The sequence below is a fragment of the Camelus bactrianus genome, chromosome 4 (genome assembly GCF_048773025.1).
Source record: "Camelus bactrianus isolate YW-2024 breed Bactrian camel chromosome 4, ASM4877302v1, whole genome shotgun sequence".
Taxonomy (NCBI): domain Eukaryota; kingdom Metazoa; phylum Chordata; class Mammalia; order Artiodactyla; family Camelidae; genus Camelus; species Camelus bactrianus.
In genome coordinates this window covers 71,741,920-71,751,901 of record NC_133542.1, presented here as the reverse complement: position 1 = coordinate 71,751,901, position 9,982 = coordinate 71,741,920, and positions in this window count along the sequence as shown.

Sequence of the window (9,982 nt, the reverse complement as noted above, 5' to 3'; positions counted from 1 at the left end):
TGGCCAGTTCAAAACACCCTTAGGGACAAGCCACAAAGTACAAATTGTGTCATTTGTGTTACATGAATTAAATGTTCTAATATTTGCATTTAAAACTGGTATTGCACACGAATATATTTATATACATGCATGACTGGAACATTATGCTGTACACCAGAAATTAACACATTGTAACTGACTATACTTCAGTAATAAACAAACAAATAAATAATAAAACTGGTTTTGCACAGTGTAAAGATGAATGATAAAATTCCTGCTAATTATTTAAAATGTTTATTTTTCCTTACTTAGAATGACATTAAATAGCAAATAAAATACACAATGACAAGTTTGAGAGACTGTGGAAGGAAAGGAAAGCATTCTGGGTACTGTAAGTGGCACTTCTCCTGCTTTTTGAGCCGGGGGCCCTGAATTTCCATTTTGCACTGGGCCCACAATTACACAGCTGGCCTTGCCACTAGCATCCTCAGGATAGCATTTTCCCAGCTTAGCAACCCTGGCAGAAGGAGCATCTTCCCATAGTTCCAACAGGAAGTATCAGGGATGCCACTCATTGGCACAGCCTGGGTCACATGCTCATCCCTGAACCAATCACAGCAGATGGGAGGCAGGGACCCTCTGATTGGCCAGGTCTGGGCATGTGTCCATCCCTAAGACTAGGAGATTGGTCAGCTCACTTTAGCCCCTTTTGATGGGTTCTCCATAGGGAAGAGGGATTCTATTCCCAGAAGAATGGGGCCTGCAAAGCCACCAGCCCCTTCAGTCCTTCCTCTATAACACCCTTCCTGCTTAGTTTAAAAAACAAAAATATCAGCCGGGCAGAGAGCAATTTAGTTCTATTCTCCTAGCTCATATCTCCCCAGTCTCCTTTGTGGGGTCCTCCTCCCCTTCTTCTAAATGTGGGAAGACTCTGGGTTCAGACCTTAGTCCCCTTCTCCCTTCCTGCCATCTTCTTCCAGCAAAACTCATGCAGGGTCATCAACCCACTGACAACTCCATCTCCAGCTGGGACCTCTATGCTGAATGCAGCTCAGGGGTCCCAGCCCTGCATAACCTCTCTTCTTGGGGTCCCAGGCATCTCAGAGCTCACCTGTCTGAACCCAAACCCCTGAGAACCACCCCCAACACCTGCTTCTCCCCTAGTCTTTGCCATCCTGTCAATGGCAAGTTACTCACACCAAAAACTTCAGAACATCTGTACTCCTTCTCTCAGAAACCCAAATCCAGTCCATTGGCAAATCCTGGCAGCTCCCCCCCAGAAGAGAGTCACAGCCCACCCTGTCCTCACCATCACTGCCTTTGCTCTCCCAGTCCAGCCACACCGTCACTCACCTGGATCACTGCACGAACCTGCTAACTAGGCTTCCTAGTTTGGTTCTCACCCTCCTATTGTCCACTCTCCTTTTCTCCATCCTCTGATGTTTGAGAATGTTTAAGTCAGATCATAGCCCTCCCCAGCTCAAAACTTCCCAGTGGTGTCCATTTTTAAAACTGGTTAGGGGGTGGAGGGCAGAGTTCATCTGTAGAACTTGCCGATCCCTGTGGTATAAATTCTCCCCACTTTGGCAATTCCAACTTACCAATGTGACATCACTGAACACACAGTGGAAAAGAGACGTGCATGACCAGCTTTTGCAAGCCAGCTGGTGGGACTCCAGCACAGCATGGCTGCCAGCCTGCTCAGAACAAAGTACAAAGTCTTTCTATGGCCCACATGGCTCTGCACAACCCAGCCTGGCTGCCTTTCCAATCACCCCCACCCCCACCCCATCACTCACTGCCCTCCAGCCTCCACCTTGTCTTCCTACCTGTCAAGGCTGTTCCCACCTCAGGGGCTTGGCACTTGCTGTTCCCTCTGCAAGCATGTTTTCTCAGCTCTTTAGCTCTTTCCATGGCTGACTCTCTCACTCACGTGTCACCCTGACTACCTAGTACCCCTCTATCACACTCGCCCTTATTTTTTTCATAGTCTGAATCACTGCCTGATGTTCTACTTTTGATTTATTTGTCCATTCGTCCATCTTCTTCACCAGAATGTAAACTCCACAAGAGCAGGAATTCATCAAACCACTGCTCTTTCCCCCATCTCTGGAGAGAACCATGCATTGCACACAGTAGTTGCTCAGTAAGCTTCTGCTGGCTGAAGGGACCCACTTCCTCTGGGCCAGGCAGACACTAGGAAGACGGTAAGAGTAAGTGCTGGTCGCCATCAGTGAACCAGAGACCCCAGGGGGGGCCTCAGATGTGGAGAGGAGGACAGCAAGGGGACCCAACTGTTTCCAGGAGGGCCCTGAGTGCCAGGATGAACACGTGGACCTTCCCCTGCTAACTGAGGTGGTATCTGTACATTATCCAAAGCAGGATCGCTCCAGCTCAGTCTGTCTCCTTGCTGCTCTGCCTCTCTACCCTTGGCGATCTCCCACAAACTCAGCTTACCCAATGCCAGGTTCATGTGATCTGCCCTGCCTCCATCAAGGGTGCTGCCCAAGCATGTGAGTTGAACCACAGAGCCATGAAACCTCAGAGCTCAAGACCCTGCAAAGTCGTCTTGTCTACCTGACTCTCCACCGGAACCCAGAGCTCCTGCATTGGACTCGGGAGAGAGACAACCTGGCATCCAGGGCCCTGTTCAGCACATGCTGTCCAGCTTTTTCTAGAAAAACTCCAGGGACAGGGAGTTTTATTCATTCATTCACTCAACAAGGAGTTACTGGGCACCTACCTACTCTAGTGCAGCCACTGTTATAGGCACTCAAGAGTCAGTGGTGACCTCAGCAGACCTGCTTCCTGCCCTCACCAAGCTCCCATTCTACTGAGAGAAATGATGACCAAGTAAGCAAGTCAATAGATAATAAAATTTCAGTTCATGATGACTGTCATGGAGGCAATTAGAAAAGAAAAGCTGGCGTGGTAGAGGCTCCCTCTGAAGCAACTCAGAGAAGGCAGGGAGGGACCCTTGGAGGTGGCAGCATCTGAGCTGAGCCCTAAACAACTAGACAGAGCCTGGGCCCAGGCAATCCAAGCAGAGGGAACAGCAGGTGCAAAGGCCCTGGGGCAGGAATGAGCTTAGCATCTTAGAGGGCCACAGGGGGAGCAGTATGACTGGGGCGTAGGGAGTAGGAGGAGAATGGAGGGGTCAGAGGGGTCAGATCACATAGTAAGTTGTTCTGTTGGCAGAGAGAAGCCACTTGTGGGATATGATGGACTCAACTTCAAGCAGCTTAGCGTGAAACCCAAGTTCAGAGGGCAGAGTGGAATCAGGAAACCAGAGAAGAGGCTGCCACAGTGGTCCAGTAAGAGCTGACAGTGGCTGAGACCAAGGTTGCCACACTGCTGGTCAGGGAGAAGTGGACAGATTTGGGTTATAATTTGGACAGACCCCATAGGATATGCTCATGGGTTGGATTTGGGGAATGGAAGGAAGACAGGCTAGTGCCTGGATTTGGGGCCAGATGGGTGCTGTCCACTGAGATGGGCTGCCTGGGCCTGGGGGGAAACCAGGAGCCATTGGCCAGAAACAATTTCCACTGCTGTAGAGAAGTCTTCTCCTTGCCCAGCTGGAAGTGCCTCCTCCTGCTGACCGATGCAGGACCCACAGCAGACAAACCTGGTTCCACCCTGACTCCACTAGATGAGCTGGAGACCTTGGGCCATCACGAAAATGCTCCAAGCCCCAGTTTCATCGTCTCTAAAATGTGAAAGTGATGCCAACTTCCTGGCTCACTGTGGGGACTCCATGAGGGACATGTGAAGCACGTCTTGCAGGCTGACACATGGCTGTCCACCAGAGCTCCCATTACCATCCCTGCTATCCTGCCGCTTCGTTGTCTGTCAACTAGCCCTGCCTCTCAGAAAGAAACAGGATCTGGGAGAAGGCGCCTCTCAGACAGGGCCAGGGCCTGGGGCCAATCCTGGATAGATGAGCTCTGAAGCAGCAGGAGGAGGGGGGCTCTCGGGCCACCTGAGTTGGGACAGCACAAAGGAGCCAGAGCCACCCTGAGGTTCCAGGTCAGGCCCTAAGGAGAGGCTACAGGAACATGAACTCTGGCAGGAAAGAGACCCAGCATCCCCCCTGTCCAGCCAGTGGCTTGATCACGTTGAGCCTCAGTTTCCTTCTCTGAGAAACGGGTACACAGTTGGCCCATAGTGAGGATGAGATGAGACATGCTTTTAAGCACTTCACCCAGGGCCAGACACATAGGCCAGACACCCTGGACGCCCCCCAGGGGTCGAGGGGAATGTGGCTTCTGGGGCCTGGAGCAGCAGTGGCGAATGAAGACAATGGGGGCCAAAAATGTGCGTGGAGTGGGGCGGGAGCAGCACCTATAGGAGCTCATTCAGCCAGAAGGACTCACCAGGCTGGTGTGGTCCAGGCTGGAGGTCCAGCCTGGGGTTGGCAGCCAGCAGTGGGACAGCCACCCCCTAGCTACACCTCAAAGCCTTCCCAAGGGGTTCTCACTGCCGGGGGCCCTCACCCCACTCACAGGGAAGCCTCCTCACCCCAATCCTCTATGGTGCCCATCGCTCCCCACAGGCCCTCTGGTGTTGTCCTGAAACCTCCAAGAGGAACTAAAAGCTGTGATGGAGCTCAGTGGCCGGAATGTCCGCACTGGGGCTCGATGGCCTGGGTGTGAAGACTTCTTACCCAGAAAAGTCTTGACCCTCTGTGCCTTGGTCATTGCACGCCCAACCCACACAGTGACTTGTGAAGATCAGATGAGATAGTGCTGAGTGCTGCCGCTCCACTGGATCGTGCAATAACCCGTGTAAGGCCATGTTTGTTTATCCCCAATTCATAGGTGAGGGGACTGAGGCTCAGAGGGGTTAAGTAATTGGCTCAAGGTCACACAGCAGCAAGTGCTAGAGCTGACTCCTGAGCTCAAGCACACCTCTTGACCAACCACTGTACTCCCCACCCCTTGCAGAGGCTAGGGAGCCGGGTCTAGAAAGGTCTTCCCAGGGAGCAGACCAGCCTGAATGTTCCCAGGTGGAGGTCTGAGCGGTCTGGTCCACCTGCGGTCCCCTCGCCTGGGGCTAGATTCCAGTTATCTTTCTAGAAGTCAGCAAAAACCCAGCTGGAGAGGGTGCTAAATGTCCTGGAACAGTAATGTTTAACATTTTCATAACCATCTTTTAGGAGTAGGAAAAGCAATATGAATTTTCCCAAAACCCTCACATCCCCACCACCCAGAGGTAAGCACATTACTACCTGGAGAAACAGCCTTCTAGTCCTTTGTCCATGCAGGCAGACAGACAGAGATGGACCGATCAAAACAGGTAGACTTTTGCTTTTTTAAAAAAGGATTGTACTTTACCTTTAGTCAGTCATTGCAGCTGCCTTCCCTGATTCACAACAGCTCACAAGCATCTTTCCAGAAGAATACACGAGGAAGCACATGGCCTGATGGCCCGTTGTATGACTGCTCCATCCAGCCTCTAACAATCCCCCACTGCTGGACACATAGCGTATTTCCAATGTCCCATCAGGATAAGTTATGCTAGAATAGGCTCCAGAGGGCGGGGAAGGTGGGGGGCTGGGGGCTGTCTGTCTTGTTCACTGTAGCATCCCAGCGCCTGGCACTGCAGCAGGGCGGGCTCCAGCAATGTTTGCTGGATGAATGAATCAACACCGGCCACAGAGAGCAGCCTCCCAGCTCACCAACCTGGGCCTCCCCAGCCCCGCAATCCTCCCCTCCCCTGACCTCCCACCACCCCCACCCCCCCCGGACTCCGGTCCTCTGCCTGTAGTTACACTGTGGTTCCCCAGGGCCACTCCAACAGCCCACTTGGGCTCTGCTTTCCTCCCTCCCATTTTCTCTGCCACCCTAACCTCACCCTGATGTCTCCCCTGCCCACTCCACTTCTGCCTCGGTCCCCATTCCCTCAGAGAACTGCTCCATCAGAACACACCCCAACTTCAGCGCTGGCCAGCTGGCCTCAGGGCAGCAGGGGAAGTGCTGAGCACTCCTTCTGCTTCAGGAGTATCTCCCAGCCTCCAGGCTGGGCGCCTGCCTCCTCTCCCCTCTCCCAATTCTCCTGGGTGATCTGGCCCACTTCTGCGCCTCCATCATCTCTCCACAGGGAGGGCCCCTACCTATCACAGCCAATCACAGATACTTCCTGAGTGCCTGCTGTGTGTGGCACCTCCTAGGGACAGCGGGAGATGGGACGGGATGGAGCAGCAGGGTGCTGAGCGTAGGGGACGCATCTCAGCCCCCCACCAAAGAACCCCAAGTAAGAGAAGCTGTGTCTGCACAGTAAACAGCCCCCTACCACTCCATCCTCCAACCAGATGGTGGCCCCCTACTGCCCCTAAAGATCCCAGAGCAGCTGCACAGACGTACACAGCCCCCAAAGCAGGGTGTACCCAGTGCTCAGAGCAGGGACAGGCAGGCAGCCACGTGAGCACATCCAGGACACCTGCCCTGGTCCAGGGGGCCAGGTGAGGACTCTCAGAGGAAGTGAGGCCTCAGCTGAGACTTGAACAATGATCAGGGGTTCCCAGTGGGGAAAAGGGTTCTGCGGAAAGGGCCAAACCCTAACTATTCGTTGGCCCAAGGAGTCCAAGGAACAGAGAGGAGGCCAGGGCCGCTTGAACCCAGAGAGCAGGGGGTGGGAAGGGAGACTGAGGCTGGAACCCTGGGGGTGGTCCTGGAAGTCCCTGCAGCCCAGGCTCCCCTTCCCCATTAAGGACTGAGGCTCAGCAGCCCTGCCAGCCTCCTGATCAGCTAAGGCTGACATGTCTACCTAACAGAGCTCCTCCAAATCAGCACTCCTTCCCACCCAGGCCCGCTCCTTCCCCCGGGGTCCTCCTAGGCACAGAAGGGGGTCCTAGGGTCATCAAGAACACCTCCTTCTTCCTCAGCACCAAACTCCACCTCAGTCTCCCCCTTCCTAGCCTAGGGTGGCTCTCTGCCCTTCACATGGCCTCCAACATCTGCCTGGGCCAAGGCACCAGCCCTGGCCCTGGGACCCAGCTTCCAACCCAGCACCCAAACAGCTGCCCCGAGTTCCCCAAATCCCATCTGGGCAATCTGGGTCTCTCTCTCCCCGTCCCCACCCCACAGAGACGCCCCCTCCCTGGTCACTGCTTCTACATTTACCGGCGCCTGCTGTGTGCCAGTCTCTGCTGGGACTGGGATCCAGCAGCAAGCTGGTCCCTGTCCTCCCGTGGCTCATCTTGTAGTGGACAAGGCAGACATTAAATGCACACATTTCACAGATACTTAAATGCAGTTGTGTCTCGTGTCACGGGGATGTGCAGAGGTCACTTAGAGCCTTCCGTGGGCCTGCCCCCTCCCGCCTTTCCCGCACCGCCTCCTGTGGCCCAATCTCCACACCTCCGCTCACAGCAGGCCCACCCAATGCCCTTCGTCTGTGCCTATTTTCAAATGCCAGCTCCTCCATGTGGCCTTCCCCGGGCTCCCCAGCGGGTCCCTGGTCCCCCTTCTGCAGCTGGTCCACTAGCTCTGTTCCTTCCACTAAGTTGGAAGTTTCTTGAAGGCAGGACCCTCACCTTTTCATCTCTGCATCCTCCAAATGCCTCGTACGAAGCATGTGCTTAACGCTTGTTGGATTCACGAAAAACACGTTGCCCAACTCTTGGGTGCAAATCTTGGGCACAAGCCTCCCCTTTGTTCTTCCAACCCAACTCCTGCCCAGGCTCTTCCTCCTAGAAAAGGCCTCTTTGCTCTTACCTCCCATGAGCATGGCCCGACTTCAGCCCCTTTGAGCCAGGAAGGAACACAGGAGCTCAACTTGTTCTCTGGGGCCTCTCTTGCCCAGGATGGTGGGAAGCTGACACCCCCGCCCCTCCATCTCTGGGGACCAGCCCCACTCTCAGATTTCCTTCTGGACCCACTGACCCTCAAGGGGTGACAGCAGCGCGGACATCCTTCACCGAGCACAGCCTGGGCAGAAGGCATGGACCCTTGCCACGTTCCATCTCCCAGGTCCTGCATGGGCTTCCCACCTGCCCCAGAGCCCTTGCCCACAGCCTCAGTGTGCCACTGCCCGCCCTGGACCATTCCACCACGCCCTCTACTCCACACCTCCTCCTGCTTCTCCCCACCCAACTGCAGCTGGTGGCCTTGCCTAACATTTTGCTGCAGAAGTAAATCCAGTACAGTCAGTCTGACGGAGGCCAAGGGTCTGCCTCCCCTCTGTAAGAATGGACAAGCAGCCTGACGCCTTCTCCAAGACCCACTTCCATCAATTCTCCCCTCTCGCCTCCATCACCGCCTTCTCCCCTCTCCTGGGTCATTCCCAGCCACAGCGTACAACCCAGCCTGAGCATCACTCCTTCCAAAGCCTTCCCTGACCTCGAGCCCCGCCCACTCTCCCAGTCTCTGCTCCCTTTACAGCAGAGCTCCTAAAGGGGGAACTGAGGTGTTGGCAAAGAGCGAGGCTCAGCAACGGGACCACCCAGCTCCACACTCCTCCCTCCAGGCGGGGGCGCATGGACAGGGGACCTCTGTGCTTCCATATAGAAGCATATGGCTTCCTTACCTGCACCTCCACATTCTGTTCCCCTTGCCTCCCCAACCATCCCACTGAAGCAGCCCTTAGCAAGGACACAAAGGCCCATCCTCTCTCCTTAGTCACATGTCCAGCAGGTCACCATCACCTCCAGGGCCCTGACCTTAGGGTCTCCCACAGCCCCCTCACAGCGCCGCCCCGTGGGCTCCCCTGCTGGTCTGCCCAGAGACAGCCCCTTCTCTCCTCCACCCCGACTCCCCGACTCTTCCCAGGGTGAGCTGAGGGAGCACGGCTGGGGCTCTGCCCACTCCACACCTCCTCTTGGAAGCTAAGTGGCATCTCCCACTCCCAACAGCAAACCCTCTTCCCCCTCAGCCCCATCTCAGCAAGTGGCACCGAGCTACACACACCAAGCACTGCGGGGTGTTCTTGGCCGCTCTCTTCCCTCCTACGTCTTCCTCCTCTTGGCAATACCTCTGAACACAGCCTACACCAGACCATTCTCACCACCTTCACTCTGAACCCCAACCCAGGCCTCCAGCCTTGCACAGTGCGCCTCCCCCCAACACCCTAGGCCCATGCGGTAGACTACACCAAGGCTAGACTCCAAAGCCCTCAGCAGAGCTCAGAAGCCCCCCACCCCCTCCCCGCCCTTCCCAAGCAGCTCCAGCTCCACCACCCCAGCTGCTCCCCACCCCACCTGCCCTCACCAGCAGCTCTTCCTATGGCTTCCCCTCCTCTTTGAGTCTCAGCTCGAGTCTTTCCTGACCCTTGGAGCCCAAGCAAACCCCTCTCGCCAACCCTTTATAATTGACAGCTCGTTTTCTCCTTCGTAGTAATGCATCACCACCTAACATTCTGGTGTGTGGGGATTTACTGTTATCAACACTAGAATGAAGACTATGGGGTCACTATTTGTGACATAAACGAATCTCACAATTTGTGATCTCAGTATCATTATGCCCATTTTTCAGATCAGGAAGCTGAGTCTCAGAGACAAAGTCAACTATCAGGGTCTCCTAGCTATGCAGCAATGGGCCCGACTCCAAAGGCAGGGCTCTTGGCCACCAGGCTCTCCCATGCCCTGTGCAAGGCCTCCGAGGCTGGGAGAAAGGCAAAGAGTTCATGTTCTCAAAGACAAAGTTCTGTCTTCTAAAAACAGAAGCCAAGTCTCAGGCACAGCAGCCCCACAGAGACTCCCAACTCCAGGAGGACAGGGACACCGGGGTGGAGGAGCAAGAATAGAGGGTGGCCCCTTAAAGACTGCAAGGGCATGTTTCAAAGCCCAGCCCAGTCCAATGGCTCCCCAGGCATTTGGGGCTGACCTACAGGCTCAGGGAGGCTGTCTTGATCAGGAATAGCCACAGTGACCACAGGGCATTTGCTGTGTGCCAGGCCCTGTGCTGAGGACTCCACATCCCTCACTTGCTCTTGGCAATCACCCCGTGATTATCCCCATTTTATAGATAAAGAAGCTGAGGCTCAGAGAGATTCAGTAACTTAC